This window comes from Odontomachus brunneus, unplaced genomic scaffold (assembly GCF_010583005.1).
Source record: "Odontomachus brunneus isolate Ranch 3 - 2012 unplaced genomic scaffold, Obru_v1 Obru_scaffold_079, whole genome shotgun sequence".
NCBI lineage: Eukaryota > Metazoa > Arthropoda > Insecta > Hymenoptera > Formicidae > Odontomachus > Odontomachus brunneus.
In genome coordinates, this window is record NW_022639529.1 from 431,338 (window position 1) to 448,840 (window position 17,503).

Consider the following 17,503-nt stretch of genomic DNA (forward strand, 5'->3'; position numbering starts at 1 on the left):
AGAGAGAGAGAGAGAGAGAGAGAGAGAGAGAGAGAGAGAGAGAGAGCGGCTGCCTCACAGCTTTTCATTTGCGCGAAATTATCAACTTCCTTCCTGACCCTTTCTCTACCGTTTCTCTACCGAGCGAGGACAACTTGTACGCGCCGCATTTTGCGAGAATTATGCGTGTTCATGTCCGCGAGTTAATGCGGAATATGCGCCGAGGCGGTAAAGCGAAATATGGAGCGTATTTTTCGCTCCGCCACTTCCAACGGGAAATTATAGTGTTTAATAATTGAAGTTCCGCCCTCCCCAGTTAAATTCTCTCCGCCCGTCGCGCTTGAATCTTTTTTTTTTAATACAATTCATTTTTAAGATTAACGTACATTTATCCGCTTCATTTAAGAAAAAAGTGTAACCGTGAAAAATATTTTTTTTCAGTTGCACAAAGGGATACTAATGGAGGATTTCTGGTTTGTATTGTTATTTACACAAGCTCAATTCAAATATTTTGTAATATACAATGCTATTAAGTAATAACATAATGCTATTAAGAAATTATCAAGAACTTGTTAAAAGGAAAATCAAGTTTACTTAATATAGGTAGTTCACCTCAAATAACAATGAGTTTATTTTTTATTTGCATTTTTATATCAGCCACTTGCAATAGTTTGAATAAATTTGCCCGTCTGCATATTCAGTAAGGGGAAAAATAGTTTTCTTAAAATAATGAGATGACATTAGACATAAAAAAAATTGGATCCAATTGGGTTGATTACCAAAATAGAAAGGATAAGCATTGATTCAGCACAAATGAGGTTCAAGCAAATGAGTTGCAGCAAACGATGCGTGAAGTAAGATTGGTTTTTAAGGGCGTTTGAATAGTAAATAAAAATGAAAGGGAGTTTGAATAATAAATAAAAACAATATTCTTTGTTCAAAATCATTCAATGGACATACAAACCGTCTTTATTTATTAGAAAATGTGGGACTAGGTGAACTAGCAAAACGTTTTTATGGAAAGCTAATTTATTTTACACTGTGTATAACATTGATAACAGTGACAGTAAACAATTGATTATTAGGAATGGAGAATTGACTAATAGCAGCCTTATCACTGTTACTAGTATGCGAATTTTGTCGTATTAAAGGAATGCTGGAGTCAATGACGAACTCGAACAATATCGACAATACAGAGACAATCGTTACTAACATAATCACGCTATTTTTTTCGTATTTCTTGTATATACAGAACTTACATGAAAGTGTGTTGTTTTGTTTTATCATACTCAATAGAAAATCTAACCATATATGTGTAGAAATCTTTTTGCAAACTTTTTCGATATTCTTAAGTTTTTAAATGCAAATGCGAATGCGAAGGTAGAGCAATGTTCTTCAAAATTTTTCTGTTTGGAGCATCCACACTTTCGTATGGTCCCTAAAGGTGATATGACCATGCTAAGATTCGAAAAATTTTCCAACTGTTATTTTATAGAATTTTCAAAATCTGCTTGCGCTATTACAATTTACTATGGATCTTTGGCAATTAGGAAAAAAGTCATGAGAGAAGATATTCAATTCAAACCATAAGAAAATAATTCATTTTCAAAAAGCAGCCATTTTGGCCACATTAAAAGTCATATTAAATATGAAGGTAATATGGCCACTTTTTCTTATCTCTTTAAAATTAAATTTTTAATTATTAATCAATCTTTTAACTATTAATCAATCAATTTTTTAACTATTAATTATAATTAATGCAATTTATAATGGAAATAATAAAAGTTTATAATAAAAGAAGTAATATTTATTTAAAAAAACACGTTATAAAAAAATACCATGTAAGATAGATTTTCCTTGGACAGATTTCTTGTGTCCATTTACCGTGCCTCTTTTTTGGAGGATCAAGATTCATATCTAAAAGTAGAAAAGTAAAAATATTTTTATAATACTCAATCATATATAGCATTACAGGTTATGGCACTATAAGTTAGTAATATGGCCATATTAGCAACGCGTGTCATTTCATAAAAATGTTCCTAATATTACATTAAAATATTTTTTAATTAATTACTTGTTAAAGTAAACTAAATTTCGATATCGTTATTAAAATCAGCATAGGAAACTGCATATTAAGCAATTATTCAACTAATATTATAAATTAATAAACATGAGAACAATAACAATCTGACCAGAGCGCAGTACGAAACGTCTCTGTCGTCAAACACATAAACTCCATGAGAGAGAATACGCGATATTTCAGAACGGCAATTGTGTCAGGTGTTCTAATAACATGTAAAGAAGAACATACTAGTCTTATTTGAATTTTTCCGTCCAAATGATCTCTTTTACGGCTGATTGGCCATATTAAAAACCTGACCATATTACTTTCAGGGATTTTACAAGATGCGGAACTTTTGGCAAATATTACGCTTGAGATTTTACATTAAAAATTGTTTGTTTGTTTTTGTCACATATCGAGCAAAGCTCCTATTTATTTTGCACGTACTTTCATAACGTAAAAGCATTTGTAATTCTGTGTAACCAATACGACGTAAACTTTGCAGAAAAATGTCAGTGTTCTGTCGGTAAAGTTTTCAGCTTCAGCATCCCCTTAAATCAATTGCATATATTTAACGTCAAATATTTCAGTCATAATTATAATTCTTTTTAAAGCGTTTCGCAGATGCGCAGATGCGTTTAAAGTATTTTCGAAGATGTAACTGTACCTTAAAACTGCACTGTATTGTACTGTACTATACTATATTGTAAAAACCGCAAAAATTAAAATGAAAGACTGTTTGAAAACAAGGATGACACATGCATGTCACTTGAACACTTAACATAACGTCGCAATTATAAAAATGACGATGCATGTGCGGTCTCCCATAACGAGGTGCGTTCAGGTTCAGACCCAAGTCCAACAATAACTACGGAGTGCGTCGTTCACCGATGATTTAATCGTATTTCTATTGGGATGAATTTGTATAGTCACTCTGTGAACTTTTCTCATGACTCATCCATCGAATCTGTTAAGTCAATTGATACTTTGCTGCGATATAAGCTATGTTCGGCACAAGCGACTAACTTTATATACGAGTCTCAACCGCTACGTTTTTCTAATTTATTCTATTATAAATGAATAAATAAACAAATCTTTCTATTTATTCTGGGATTTTCTTAACATGCCAAATTGTCAAATTTGCTTTAGGCGATTATTATAACGTATAATTTCGTGAAAATAAATTTAACTCAGAGATAACTCTCGCAAAACGAAGGTATTTTATAAACATTATTTAACGTAATAACAAGCTATTTTTCCTCTTGCAATCGTAATAACAAATAATACAGAGCAGCATATAATTATAATTTCCGTTGAAAATGATTTAAAGAGGAGAACACCACTGTAAAGTCTAATCTATGTGTTCTTTGTTTCCTGCTTCTTTCTCTTTATCTCTTTCTGACTCAAAACTAAAAAAGGACAGAGAATAAAAAATAGGAAACAAAGAACACGTTGTAGATTAAGCTTAAAAGTTTCGAAAAAAATTACTTTCTTTTCATTATATTTTCTGAAAGATTATAATTTAAGAAATATTGTGTAAAATTCTTTGAAAATTGGTCTAAATTGGCGAAATAGGGAAAAAGTTTATGAAATGTTGTTAGAGAGCATAGAGCTATTGGAATGATACTATGTTCAGCCAGTTAAACACTGACTATAATATATTATAACTAAAAATTTATACACACACACACACATACACATATATAATAGACTAAAAGATATATTATAATTATTTACATGTTTTAAACATTAATATGTAAGTTTTAACTCTTTCATTTAGCATAAAAAATCTCCTCAAGTGGAGATATAGTTCTACAAATTGCAAGTTATTTGGCCATCATATTCAATAAGGGGAAAAATAGTCTTCTTAAAATAATGAAATGACAGACATAAAAAAATTGGATCCAATTATGTTGATTATCAATATAAGAAGCACAAGCGTTGATTCAGCACAAATGAGGTTCTAACAGATGATGCATGAAGTAAGATTGGCTCCTAAGTAGCTCAAAATGGTTGCTGAAGAAGCATTTGTTGATCAGAAGAGTCTACTATATTGACTCCGATGTGGTTGAATTTGGTGAACGCACATATTGAATTATGTTGGTCTCTTCATTATAATTAGCACTGGAACTTTAAGCGCGTTTCTCTCCTGTTTCTCAACTGTTTTCTTTTTTAAGTTAGTTTAGAAAATATCCAAAGTAAAAGAGACCGAGGCTGGATGGCACATCTTTCACAATTTCAAAGTTATAACTTTTGAGGCTATTCGTTATGATTGATTGTGTAAACATGAGAGAGACATCCTTCCTCTATATTTTTATGCTCGCAACGATTCTGTAAACCGTATATCTTGTGCTGTAATAACCGAAATACGAATATGCTGCAACGTGCTTATCTTGCCCTGGTACCGGGCCAAGTTGGCTAGCAAATCAGGGTAAGAAGACTATACATATAAAACATCTTTGTTTGTGAGTACTGATTTTTCTTTTTATCAAAAATTTGTTGAGAAACATCCAAAAACTAAGAAATTTTTATCAAAAATTCATAATCTTCTCTTTAAAAATCTGATATTTTGCGTAAACAATATTTTTCCTAAAATTCCTACGTGCAATCAAAAGTTATTTTCATACATAGGTATTTTATACAAATTTTTACATCATTAACTTCAAATTAATCATTCAGCAGTAATCACTTGGGCAGTGCTTACAAGAGAGTCTCGTTTCAATCTAATTCGTTATAAAAAATATATTTTTAATAAAAACATATTTTTAATAAAAAAATATAAAATTCTTTTTTTAAGACATATCCAAAATACATATAAAACTACCGTTGAAACTTATAATTCCTTCAAAAGAATTCATAAAAATATCCTTCTTTCTTTGTTGGCTTTTCACTCTTAAGCCGATCTACTCTGAGTCCAACTTCTTTTCAGTCCATCTTCTCTGCTCCAAATAAAGAACTCGTATCTTCCAATGGCGATTTCAAGAATGTCAATCATCTGCTCATAAATAACAAAACCATAAACTATCGAACAATTCGGTCAGATTACAGCAATATCGTTCGCCTAATCGATCCTGCGGTTCATATCGATGAAACTCCTATCCGAAACGCGTCCGCACGAAGTATCCCGAGTATTTCGACGGAAGTTCATCCGAAATCCTTCAATCACAACTGAATACGACTCCATACCCGTGACTCGGCGGGGCAGACGCGTAATACGTGTCGATCGATAAATTCAATTATGCATTAATACCGCCAAAGGGTTTTCGTAACCGCTAAGCGGCCCGACGGCTTTCTTACTCCCCGGTGTATCGTCACGCTCGCTCGAAGCAGAGTGCACGAGCGTTCGCTCCATTAAGTCAAAATAAATGCGCCGGGCGAACGCACGCCGGCAATTGGGTCGCGCGCGAGAGCACGGCAACAGGTGAACAGATATTGATATTACAATTCGTAAACTCCGCAGTCGGAGAGAGAGATTTATGCTGCCGCGCACGTTCCATCTCGAGCGCGCGCCCGAGTGTGTGTGTGTGTGTGTGTGTGTGTAGAGAGAGAGAGAGAGAGAGAGAGAGCGATGTGGGTGGTCGCGCACAACTACTCGTCGCTGAACTACTCTGTCGTCGGCGGCGGCAACGGCAGCAGCGGATTCAAGACACAAACCAAGTCGATACCCTTCGAATCCCCTGGACTGTTTGCGCCGGACATTGTTGCTCGTCGACGCACCGCCGTTCGTGTTGTTCCATTGACAGCGCGTGTCTTTCGAAACTGTCTCCGACAACGACTCCGCGAGTTAACTAGACGCAACCACTTGTTGGCCTCTCTCCCTCTCAGCGGCTCAAGAGAGAGAGAGAGAGAGAGAGAGAGTACGGTCAGGACTAATTCACCGTGTCGACGGTTCGGCGTGTGGGCGAAGGGGGAGGGGGAGGTGGGAGGAAGAGGGAGGAGAAGGGGAGCGTCACACGGACCAACTTACCACGCGCGTGGCGGTTGCGGAATCAGTTCTGCTTTTAGCGACGTAAACGAGTGCCGGCGAAAAGCTCCCGCTCTTGTCCTCCATGAATTTAGAGGAGCAGCGAAACGCGACGAAGCGCGGCGGCGTCGACGACTCACCACCCCCGCTCTCTCGGCCAAACCGCCAAGATGTGCCGTAGCGCGCGTCGCCGACGCGCAGGAAGAGTAGGATGCTGCCGTTTGAAATAATGTTTAGCGTCGCCGGGAGGGATTTGTGGCTGAGAGCTAGTGGGAAAAAGAGAGAAAGAGAGAGAGAGAGAGAGAGAGAGAGAGAAATGCTCCCGACCCCGTTTAATCCGTTCTTTTTTCTCGTTCTTCTTTCCCGAGAATTTGTCGCGCGTCAGCTGGCCTCGAGAACGATTGTCATATTAAGGGGATCTCTCTTTCTCTCTCTCTTTCTGTCTCCCTGCCGCGAAAAGCGCCGAGTTTGCCATTTTTTAGAGATATAACACACCGAAAGAGACTCCCCGCTGGAGATGTCGTCGCGCCATTATTGCGCCATCCATATTTCCGAGCAACGGACACGGCGTATTCTCAGGGCCGGTTTTTACTTATTTATTTATTATTCAAATTACGCGAATACACCTCCGTTTTGATTCATTGCCGTCCACACTTTGCCGACAGTTGCGTTAATCCTCGCTCTCTACGTATGCGCGGACTTCGATTAAAAAAATTGTCCTGTAGTCTTGACTTATTCAAAATAGGAGATAATGAGAGAACTTATGCGTCTGGTACGTTCCCGCGCGACCCGTCTGGTAACCACATTTGTCGCCCGGCATTACTGGTGTAAACGCTCGCAACGTTTAGTTATTTATATACATAATAAAAACACAGCTAGAAGAGCAAAGCACGGTACAAAAAAAAAAAAAACATGGAAAATGAAAAGAGAGAATAAAATACATTTTTGTAGCGCAGTCGCAAGAGATTTTAGCCGGTGTTAGCGTGTTAGAAAATGTTGACAACTTTTTTAACTTCATACAAGATTTTCCGTGTTTTTTCATCTGTCGCGGTCGAGATGTAAAGATCTAAATAATACTTCGTGAAAATTTGCATTGCGATACGAGCGAAAAACGCGTCGAATTCTCTCTCTCTCTTTCTCTCTCCCATACGTGGCGCAGTCTACAGAAATAATAAGCGTCGTCGTGTGAACGAAAAAAATGCAACGTCTAAAATTGGAGAAAATTATTGACTACGTATATGTTGTGTTAATGCACCACTGTCGTCGAAATCCGAGGGAGCGCTGCCGGAGACGATTTCGGCGTCTTCGCATATCGAGGGAGAGAGACGCCGTGATAAACTGTTATTAAACCCATCGATTCTCGATAACACACGAAAATTTCCGTGCGGCACGACAGATACACGCGACGTCGCCGCGCCGACTCGTTCGCACGTTTTTACCGCGTAGCCTTTATTGCGCAGCCATTCCTTTCTTTTTTTTGATCGCTCGCGTTTGCTGCAGCAACGAAGATACGAACCTATAATCCAGATTCCGACAACGACGACGGTGGCGGTGGCGGCGGCAACGGTGGTATCCCAGAATGCGATTTTTTTGCAAGAACCTTGCAACAACTATAAAAAGGATAGCGCGGGTCAGAAAGTCTCTTTCTCTCTTTCTCTCCCGCTCCCGATCTCTCTCCCTTTCGCTCTCCTGCCCTTCCGCTCGATCCCGAAGGCAGTAAAACGTTCGCCGAAGTGAAATATCAACGACGCTGTAAAACCGTAGTTCCTTTCGTTCCTTCCGTTCCTTCCGGCGTCGACGATACTCTCGGACTCGCGCGGCCGGCTACAATTCGTAACGACAACAATTTCTTATTGATAAGTTGTAGCGCGGAGCATCAGTCGATTGTCGCGGACGTTCGTTTGTAATCGTAATGCCGAAACGAGGACACGCCGAATTCTTTAATTGCAACGCATTTCACAAGTTTCGCAAGTTTTCTCTCTCCTTCTCTCCCTCCTTTCGCTCTCTGTTCCTCTCTCTCCCTCTCTCTCCCTCTCTCTCTCTCTCTCTCTCTCTCTCTCTTTCTCTCTTTCTCTCTGTATCGCGAAAAATAAGTGGATGAGTTTTTAAAGGAATTATAATTCCGCAATGAGATTAGTCTTACAGCCTGTCCTAATTATTTGATATTTGTGATTGCTTTAACTATATATACTTGGGTGTTTTTATCTTCTAATTTTTATCAAACAGGTATGTCAACTCCTTTTTTTTTATGTTTCCTTGTATAATTGTGTTTTTGACATATTCGCAATTAACTGCTTGACGACGCTAATTGCCGCGCTTTAATGGAGAAAATATTCTACTCGGCTATCTAAGAAAACTTGTCCTAGGCTGTACGCACCAGAGTCCTATTTATATATCTATATAGTTCCTTGGCTTTTAGCGGGTCTCTAACGAAAACCTTATTGCCGCTCATTCGCTCCTTTAAGGAAATCCCGCTCGAGAACGCAGTCTCCCGTTGGAAGCGGCCGTAAGAGGGGGGATAATCGCGGCAAATCCACCGTCAGGGCGTTAAAAACTTTAGCTGTTTTAAGAGGACGAACCGCGGTACAAGGAAAACCTCACAAAGAGAAAACCTACAAAACGTTTGCAACGGACCTCGGAATCTCGGGATCTTAATGAGTCGCGGATACGAGCCCGAGACGAGGAATTTTATATGTCCCGTAAATTTACAAGGTAGATTTAATTAATGATAGACGTAGGGCCTATATAACAGCCAATAGTTAAATGGAGTCGCTTATTCAATAGGAAATATATCATCAAGGAATTCCTTTAATAAAAACTTTATACACGAATATTTCGTATAAAGTATGAATTCTCATCAATGGGACAAACGCAGTTTTTAAAGAGAAAATAAACCGTACACTTTTAGACAATGAAAAGTGACAAAAAGTGATAAAACATTTCTGTGTGTATAAAAGTCGGAATTATCAGTGATTGGTAACATGCTGACCTCAGTCTCATGTGGCGAAAAAGTGGAGAACCAATACTACAATTGTGTGATTCCAATTATTAAGTTAGATTCATTTCTGTCACTAGCCGATAAGGCGAATATCGACAGAGACATACAGTAGGTTGTTTGCGTCATTTTCCCTTGATATGTTTTGCAATACATTCTTAATCAAGGAACGCATTTACTGTGAGAATAAATAAAAAGACAAATTCTCCTATTGTATACGGGATGAGTTACGAAACTAATCTAGAAAAAGTGCTGCAACCAGTTGATCAATCAACTGCACGCAGCATGAAAACAACATGTGAACCATTGCAACCAAAAAGCATCAGGCAGCCCTATAAAAGCAGCCACGTAAGATTAGTTGTAGAATTAGTGGTGTTTATAAACAAGAGAGAAAGAGAAAGAGAGAGAGGTGGTCAAATCCTTTATAGTTAAAATGCATCGTTCTATTTCAGTACGAGAAAATTAAAATAGTTATATCGCTAAGTGGTACAGCTAAATATCGTATTTTCAATGGCACATCAATGAAGTCACTCATAAATTTACCATTTATCAAACAAAATGACGATTTGATAAATATTGCTTATACATTTATTTCACTAAATATCATAATTTGAAACAAAATTGAAATAAATATATATACACAATATTACAAGTACGAAATTATTTTTTATTATTCTAATAGATACATTATTTATACATTAATTTATCTAATAGGAATATACAAGTAGCAAAAAGATATATATATGTGCGTGCGCGCGCGTGTGTGTATGTGTATATGTACGTATTTCGAATATTATATTATAAATTATGAACTTTCCACCATTGTATTTTGAAAATAAAATACGGAATGATAACGGATACGGAAGCTTATATACAGTGTGTTCCAAAAGTCTTGTAACCCCTAAATATTTTGAAAAATACGCATTTTCAAAAAAAATGCTTAATACAAAAGTTATAGAAACTTCAAATACTAATAGTACTTCAAGAAAATGCAAAAAATGCAGTACTAAAAAATTAATTAGAAAATTCTGAAAAAATTCTCAGAGAAGAAAATAGATAATTTTTTATTAGATAATTTTTATATAATTTTAAAGATAATTTTTATCTTTTGTTATTTTTCGGTAAAATTGATAGAATCCGAGTAAACAATTATTTAAATCAATAATTTTGTAGATATTTCCGTAAATGTCTTAGAAAATAGAGATCGTGTAAAAAAGTTTTTCAAACAAAAGTTATTTGTTTCTTTACGTAGAATAAAATTCCGTAATAAAAAAATACATATTTCTATTTAAAAAAGCAGAGCTGACCTCGACCTGACTTTGGCGGTGCCATCAAAGGTCAAAACTGATAAGATCGGTAAATACGTCTTTTGACTGTACAACTTTTGTATTAAGCATTTTTTTCAAAAATGCGTATTTTTCAAAATATTTAGGAATTGCAAGACTTTTAAGACACACTGTATAATGTCTATATTTCGGTTATTTCTTATCGGTTATTTCTTATTAATTTTTATCATTGTAGTGTCTTATCAAAATTTCACATGTTTAGAAGATATTAAAGATAGAAATAAAAAAAAGTCTCCAGGAACACGTATAAAAAATGTCACTTTTAATTGCAAATATATCTCAGTTCTTAAACGGTTTCTAATTGCACAAGTAAAGTTAAATGTTTCATTGTATATATGCAGTACAAGTTTTATTAAATTCTCAAGAGAAACTCATTTCATGAAGGAACCTCAAGTCTATTCCCGTCTCTTATCGGTCATTATCTTATATAACTGTGCGATAGTAAGAATTCAAAGCTGAAATATAACATTCTTAGAGAAGTGGAAAAATCAGTCTTCGTCAGAACTAAAAAGGATCTTCTATATTGCCAGCGCTCTCGCCGACTTACACCGATCGCGCGTGTGCGCCTGGCACGAGAATTGTCACATAAGCGTTCTTTCGCGACGACGTAATCCCATGTGTTCAAGGAACGGACGAGTCCGGGATTTGCACATGACGCAACGGTCTACGAGAGAAAACAATGGGCCCGGTCACTAATTGCGATTAAACAGCGCGGCGCGACAGCCGCGCGCGCGCGCGCGCGAGCGAGCACGGATATCGATGGCACACAGCAATAAATCAAGAATTACTTTCGCCCGCTTCGTTCTTCCGATAATAAACGCGTCGAAACTCGTTCAATATTGGCGACCCTCCCACGGCCGCAGTGCACCAGGTAGACGTCCGCCGCGCGCGCCCTGTATGTGCACGTTTACATGAAGTAGGACATGTATATACACGTACGGCGGGCCGAGATGACTTTGCACGCACACACACACACACACACATACGCCTGCACGCACGCACATACACGCGATACATCAGCAGCAGCGGCAGCGGCGGCGGCTGATATTACCGAGGGACGGAAAAACTCGGAAAGACCCTCCCGCTTCCCGTCGTTCCAGCCCAGAGGCAATGTTTGATCAGTTAGTCACTACCGGGACCTGGGATATTGTTACCGATGGCCCCGGTTAATATTCTCGGATTACCCTCGCAGTGAGTGGCGGTGATGACGGTGGAACAACCGGCTTTCGAAACACGACGAAATTTTGATCCTACTTTCAGTCTAAATATATCATTTAACGCTTATTTTGATGTTCTGAAGCCTATTTTAATTCTGTTCAATCTATTTTAATTCTGTTCAACCAGACAATGACAAAACTGGATATATTGAACGTTAACCATAAACCATAAAATGGAGGGAGGAGAGAGCAGTTGTACTCTACGACTTTTCTCAACAATTTTGTCAGTTCCTGCCATTAAAATATTTAAATTTTAGATTTTTGCCGGGTCTAAATAATTAAAACTAATCAAAATATCAATTTTATTTATTAGAAATAATTTTATTATAATTCTCAAACTTAAAAAGTTGAATTTTTAATCTTTTGAATGTTATTCTCTTCTTTTGAAATAAAAATGGCGAAAGTAAATATTTGGCTAAACAAAAATTGATTAGTGGTGATCACCAAAATTATAATCACTAAATGATTACGATAAATTTACATAAATGTTAAGGTTTTGAAGTATCAATGTATCAGTACGAATATATCAATGAGGAAAGCGATTAGCAAGCTTAATGTAGAAGACAGCACTGGGGACATGATTGGTGCGCATGCGCGAAGGCGAAAGTACATATCTCGCTATATTTACGATTAGTGAGTGGAAACTTGGAGAGTTTTAGAATATAGCCTGATTCTGTTATTGAAATTATTGTTAGAAAAATTAAGTATAGATTTCAGTAAAGAGGTCTATATTCCCGGCAGTCCAATATGGGGTCGATATATATACCAAATTAAAGATCTCGATGAGCTGAACACGACAAACTATGTCTCATTTTGGTAGAATGCATGGGGACTCGAGAACTTCTCCTTTTCCATCACTCGAAATCACCGCAAAAATTGATTTCTGTCCAAACAACTTGATTCAATCTGATACTTCAATAAATAAATAACTTTGATTTGTTTTTGTGTCTAATTACTCCATTTTACGTTTTGAAGTATGAAGAATCGAATAGAAATATTTTCCGAGCTCAATGTCCACCGGAAGTACCAAAGTTCCAATTGGAGCACCTGGACTTCCGGTTATTTTTGCGCATAAAAATGTCACAATGTTTCCACATGATAGTAGACGTCATAAGCTTTTCAACGAGCACTATTTCACATCATAACTTACTATTTTCACATTTTTATCGCATTGAGAACCTTTAAAAACTCGTTTCCGGGCCCGATTTATCGGGCCTCATGCACTCTACCAAAATGAGACATAGTTCGTCGTCTTCAGCTCATCGAGATCTTTAATTTGGTATATATATCGACCCCATATTGGACTGCCGGGAATATAGGCACAGCGTTCATATCTATTTGGCCGCCCTCTTTAAAGCTGCTGAATTGAAGGAAGAATTGAGAGAGAGAGAGAGAAAGAGAGAAAGAGAAGAACGCCTTTGAAAAGAAAGAACTGATGGAAAGATAAGTGATATTGGATAACATCCCGCTTGTCAAGCTATGATGATTTTAATGAAAGTCAAAAAGATGATGTCGATATCAAGACATTTATTTACAGTTTTTAATTTACTGTGGATCTTAATAAATACTTATATTTTAAAGCTGTAGTCCATCGTTTATTTATTTTCTCGTCTCTCGGGAACCGATGCCCTTTCTTATTGTTGTCTCTCTATGCCACACACATACTCAGCATGTTAAAAATTCCAAAATATTCATCTTTATGTACACAGCTCCTTTCGTAAACATATGCACGCAGACATCATGAGCAACCCGTATCCCAAAACTCACTAGCGCTCTTAACAGCTACAAGTGGCAATCGCCTTCTTCATACAAAGCGAAGCTACTATCATTTACCTACGACCTACGGGAGCCTACAATGTACAAAAGAGTAACGACCTCTTGAGAACCAAGACGAACTCAACTAAAAGTTACTGAGGATTTGGAGATGTCAGTATTGCCAACTAGTATTATTAAACAAAATGTAAAATCTTCTTGTGGTTTCATATCTCATTACATCACTCTCGGATTAAGAGGACTAGAAAGTTTTGAGTTTGTGAAAAATTCGTAAAATTTCATTAGTATAGATTTGATTTGATTCGTTAGTACAAGTATTAATTAAACAGTGGTTAATTTAATATGAAGTTCTTTTTTAAGCTATTTATACCATACATTAACAATAAAAAAATATCTATAAGAAATATTAACATGTTGTAGTCCAATTCATCTTGCGGTGTGTGAGTTGCACAGAACTGAGATTTTGCAAGGATTGAAATTGATCAAATTGACATTGCGAATCAAGATAGCATTATATTTCGGAAGTTTATATTATAAAAAAGGATTGTCAGTAAAAATTAAAAATATAGCGGCAAAAATACATAATATAGAAGAAATGAAACAGATGTTTATTGCAATAATATTTAAATAAATCATAGTTTCCGTATGGAATTTAGTTAGATATGTAGAAAATTTAATATTCTTTAATTAAGAGAACAATTTAATATTTTGTTAATATTTCCATTTGTTTTTAGTTACGCCTGCAAAATCGTTGAAAAATACAGTTTTGAGATAAACGCTTAAAAGGATTTGATATAATTTTTCAACGAAATATTTTACTGACACATCATTTTAAAATTACTTGAACTATAAAATATGTTTCTAATTGTACATTTTTTCCAGTTTCAGTAGCAATTGCCTTTATTTGCAATCGTTATCTCTTTTGTTGCGGAAAGTGCGTCAATATTCGTGTTTGAGGCTATGTTCGTTGTTCTTTCTATTTCTCTCTCTCTCTCTTTCAATATTTTGATGGCAAAAGGTGCAACTTCTATTGATAGGCTCATTATATTAAATTATTGCGTCTTTCTATCATTAGATAAGGCTGTAGTTACATACGTAATAACTACAGGTTTGGCTCCATCGAAGCAATCTTTGCAAACCAATTATTTTATTTTTCACAGCGGAACCCAGCGAAAATGAAGCGGTTGCGTAGTTTACTGGAAGCTGATTACTTGAATTCCTAAACGTTCCACAAATGGACCATAATTAGCTTCCAGCAAACTAGCACTCGTTCCATTTTCTATTGGGCGCGGCGCGACTATACCACCGGCTTTCAGATTGTCCGCGCATAAGTTCACATTTTCTGCTGTCATTAACTTAATTTTTCGAATTTTTCAATTTAGTAGACTGGAAAATAATCTAAAGAATCATGTTATTCTCAAAAGTGCAAAAAAATTAAAATTAATTTTTCGAAAATTTAAATCTTTCTAGTCTCCATAACCTATTAGCTTTGTCGAGAGACAAAGCTCTCTTCTTCAGAAGTTACGACTGACATTTTGTGCGTTTTCTGCCACTTAAAGATAAGATTTCAATTTCCATGTGTATTAAACATATATTGATTCTTCGAATATACAGATGTTAAGAAATTCAGGTCAAAAGTAAGGTTAAACCTCGGTTCCTTCTTTCGTGAAATAACGATGAGAATCTCTCGACGACCGTAGCGCATAATTGGCGATATCCGTTGCGCGCACGATGGAATCCCAACGAATGTGTATTAATTACAATGCTGTTGCATAGCTCGAATTTACACCGGCGGTATATTTGATCTCACCAATCAGCGTTTTCATGGTAACGTCGACTTCTCGACGTCTCGACGCGCAAATATATGCGATACGAACGCGATGGACGGGGAAAGAATGATCTCGGAGATCCCGTTGCTTTTCTCGCAACTTTGCGAGAGGAAGCGGCGAACTTTACGTAGATTATTAGGGATTCTAAAGGAATACATCATTTTTCTTGCTTTTTTTATAGCATGCTCTGCTGAAGGAAAAACTGTTCATAGTAGTATATCGTGTGTAAGGGAGGGAAGCGAAATACGAGGGTGGAAAAATAAAAATATCCTAGGTATAAATTAAATTGACACTCAGAGATCGAAGATCGGGTTTGGAAAGATTTACTTTTACAAGTTTACTTTTATAAGTTTACTTTTCTATATATGTGTTATGTTTATATTACGTTTCAGATAATATCTATTTTTGTTATTTATAATATCTATTTCCAAATATTCACGATTACTGTTTAATAATTTTTTTTTCAACGTTTTGCTTATTGTTTGTTGTTGCAATGAGTAAAATATTTTTTTTATTTTTTATTATGGCATATTTAAACAGTTCTAGTTAGGAAAACTGTTATTGTAATAAATACTACTGTACTATTGATGCACAGAGATGAAAAATATCTAAAAAATGAAAAATATTTATTCGTTAGGTTCTAATAACATATTTATATAAATAACATATTTACTTAAATCTAAATTATTTTACTTAAGTAGAATATAAACCATGACTCTCATGAAAAGCTAAAGTTATAAGAAAATATATATTTTTAAATTATATTTAAAAAATATTTTTTCTTTTAGTGTAAAAAATATGTATATATTAATAAATATATTATTAATACTCACTGAATAAATATGTTTTATGTCTTTATTCCTTTTTTTATTTCTTTTTATTTTTAGATATTTTCTTTTTCAGTGAAAAATCTATTTTTAGATTTTTTCTTTTCAGCAAATAACCTCATATGGACATATTGATACTACTATTTTTTTTAAATAACAAGAAGATACAATTGGCACTGTATATAACTGTAATTTTAACGAACTTAATCATTTTTTCCTTTAGTGTACCGTTCCGGCAAAAGCAATAGTTTAAAATTATTGTAAGTAATTCATATTAAATATCTTCATCTTACGAGTGTAAACGTCCTTCATGTATTCGCTCACTGACACGTTTTCGCACAAAACAAAGTCGCAACAATTGCGTCTTCACTCGACACATCCCTCGCTCGCGTCTTATCGTCTGATTTTCTGATTCTTCCCTTGACGTTTATCTCAAATCATCTTCTCTCGCGCGAACGTTCTTACAGCAGAACTCCAACTATTCCCTTTATTCCTCATCGTTCGACAAACAACAATAACCAAACGATATCTACATTCCAGCGCATCGAACACAATTAAGATTTTTTCAAATATCGCTTACAATTGCATCCACGTATCAAGTAATTACGGGAAAATTGGGCGTGCAAATACCTCTTTTTTTCGTCCGGTTTACGTACATCCAAATTTCACTCGACGAGATAGCTTCATTTTCGGACCGGCATACAGGACATCGGAGAAATAATATTATATATTGCTTTCCGATATTGATTTTAATGAAATTGGAATACAGAGCCTTTATCATATTAATGTTCTCGCAACGGGCACACCCATACACGAGCACGAATACGCGGATTCTGCGTATCATAATGCAATCGACGTGAAGCTGTTATTGGCAATATTTTGCACTTTACATAATTAAAATGATATTTAAACGCCTCAGATTTCTGAGTAAGCAAATATGCGCCCGGGAGAGACTCGCAAATCGGTGATCACAGGTCGCGAGAGCGCGCGCGTTGCTATCGCTCGTGAATCTCGCTCTCGCGAGAGATATACATCATCGCGCGAGCGGGATACACATCATCCAGATATTTGATCTCGCGCGCCCCGAGCGGACGCGTGTGCGCGATGAAAAGTCGGCAGACGTGTCTGCTTTCACGCGCGTTTTCACATTTTCCGCTCACGATTACCCATACCGATAAACAACAAAATTAGATTACCGATCACTCGTCCTGTTGCCCCTCTTCCCTCCCTCCTCTTCCTGCGGCACCCGTAAAGCTACACTGAGAGAAAAAAATAGTTGGAATAACTATAATCTCACTGAGAGAAGAATTTAGTAAATATTATCAAAATTTGGTTACTATTACTAAATGGTAGACGTAAATATAGCGGGCCAAAGCTATGGCAATACTTATTAATTAATTTAGTTCTGTAAAATAAATTATTTATTTGACAGAAGTAAAATTTATTTGCTTCCAGAATATATTTGGTAAATAAAACTTATTGAATAGTTGAGCAAAATAAGCGATTTTGTA

At 36.1% G+C, this 17,503-nt stretch overlaps 1 protein-coding gene across 1 annotated transcript in view; it reads right to left on the bottom strand.

The window, feature by feature from the left end:
* Nucleotides 1–17,503, bottom strand: part of LOC116847519 — a 35,435-nt gene that overhangs the window by 1,640 nt on the left and 16,292 nt on the right. The window lies entirely within an intron of this gene.